Raw genomic sequence first — 2,618 nt, forward strand, 5'->3', positions numbered from 1 at the left:
AAGTCTAAAAGATATAAATATATTATGAATTATCCTTTCTCTCGTTTTATTTTCTCTTTCTTCTTTTTCCGGCATTTCTTCAATGAAACTAAGTGATTGTTATAGGTCCTCAATAAAGTTTTCTTTATTCATATCACACTCTATTTGCATACCTTAATGCACATTACTAATTAACTTTTATACATTTTGTTTTACATTTTTTGTCTTCTTTACAATTTTCTTGTAGTTGAAAATTTAGGCAAACTTCATCCAAACAAAGGTAGAATATTTTCCTAGATTTTTTTCCAATCAAAATTACATAATGGAGTCAATTTTTTTCTAAAATGTTGTCGCCTTTTAAAATTAAAGCACTTTCTATTAGTTATAATATAAAAATATTAACAATTACTAAATTAAATTGCACCAATTAAGGATATAAATAATCTTTCATAGAAATTTTGAAATATTATTAAAAAAATGAGATTAATATATTAAATGCATACAATAGTTAAATGATAGTTATTTTTAATTTTTTTAATATAATTATATATTCAAATTCAAATTTAGAATTGATTTATGGGACAATTTGTAACACCCTCTACCCCAACATACATACAGAAAAAATTATAAAACATATTCTTGGGTTGCATAAAATCTTTAGAATAAAAACAATAGTTCCATTAACATAAAAGTAGAGAATTCATATTCGTAAACTTAAAACATGATCAAATGCGGAAAAATGAAACGTGAGTTCTTCCAAAACAATAATGAAATCCTAATTACGCCTAACTATGCCCCGATGTCACATATCCTATCAAATCATGCACAACTGAAGCCTAAGTCTCATCACCAACATCCTCATGTTGATGATCACCTACAACACAATTTTAAACACATTCAAAGGACAACAAGGGAGTGAGAAACATCTCACTCGGTTCCAAGTGTAAAAATAATAGTTAGGCAACACACACACAAATCATACAAGCATAGTCATAGCTACACATTATTTAAGTACAAATTTTAATTATACATACAACAGTAACACATGCATAGTCATTCATCATGCAATGATCTCATGGACTCGACTCATAAATGCATGTGGCGCCAGTCACGTGTCTTATAATCTTATTTCTCATCATTTCATCACTGGTGACCCAAGGTACACCTTGTTAGTTTGTTACATCACTTGGTGACACAAGGTACACCTGTTACATCACTTGGTGACACAAGGTACACCTGATTAGCTTGTTACATTTCTTGGTGACCAAAAGGTACACCTGATTAGCTTGTTACATCACTTGGTAACCAAAGGTACACCTGGTTAGGTCATAAATGCAAATAATGCATGTCATACATCCACGATTTCATTGACTCAACATTTCACGTTTCACATCTCATCATATCTCATATCACATTATTTCACGGTGTCATATCACAGATCATATGTTCACCTTTCACATTCTCACATCATATTCACATAGTCTTATACAAGAAACTTCTTGTAATTATATACATTAAAATAGTACATAAATCATACCAAGAACTTATCCAAAACATGAAGCTATCATTAACTTTACATATAATGCCTCAAATCATCCACAAATCATATTTCTAATTTTACTTCATAGGGTTTCCCACAAGAACCCATAGAGCACTCTAATTCATATCAAAACTTGTCTATTTTCAAAATTAATCACATATTCATACATCTCATTCAACAAGGAATACAACAGAAGAATCAGAAATCAAAACAGAAAACGTTCATATTTTGTCTGTTTCTCATAGGATTCTCTCAGGAACCTATAGAGCACTCTAATTCATATCAAAACGTATTTAATTTTGAAATCAAATACATATTCACACTCTACATCACATAAGAAACAACAGAACATTTAGAAAGCAAAACAAAAAACATTCATATTTTGCCTATTCCTAGAAACATGCATCAGGCAAGGGATTGGGGGCCAATCCTACTACCCAACAATTATTCTCATACCCCCGAGCGAGGTTTCTCACTCCCCATTACCTGGATAAGTAAAAGATGAAGCTAGAGTAGAATCTGGCTTATCTGATCTCCTTCTCTTGTTCTCTTTGGTCTCTAGAGAGTGTGTCCAGAAATAGTGCTAGAGTGTTATATTTATAGATTTCAGGAGTGGCCAGAACGACCCGTTTCAAACCTAGAACAGCCCGTTCTAAATCCTTTCAGCATATGCAAACTTGGCATCTGGAACGGCCCGTTCTAAAACTAGAACAGCCTGTTCTGAGTTCGCGTTTTAACACATATCGACCATATTTGGAACGGTCCATTCCCAACTTTGGAACGACCCGTTCCCAGCTAGGGTTATAGGCCATTTTTGTGATTTGGAACGGCCCGTTCTAGACTACTAAATATCAAACTTTTTAATAGCTTGGAACGACTCGTTCCAATTTGAGAACAACCCGTTCTAGGCTACTAAAACACCCTAAATTAATCTTATAAAAATTACTAAATTACCCTCCATAAAAAGCATAAAAACTGGGGTGTTACACAATTTATTGTAGTTAATTTCTTAAATGTATATAATGGTGAAATTATATATGTTTTAATTTTCCTACAATTTTGTTAAAAATAATTGGCATGTTTCCCTTTTAGAATAATT

The sequence above is a fragment of the Cajanus cajan genome, chromosome 3 (assembly GCF_000230855.2).
Source record: "Cajanus cajan strain Asha chromosome 3, NIPB_CcT2T_4, whole genome shotgun sequence".
NCBI classification, from domain to species: Eukaryota; Viridiplantae; Streptophyta; class Magnoliopsida; order Fabales; family Fabaceae; genus Cajanus; species Cajanus cajan.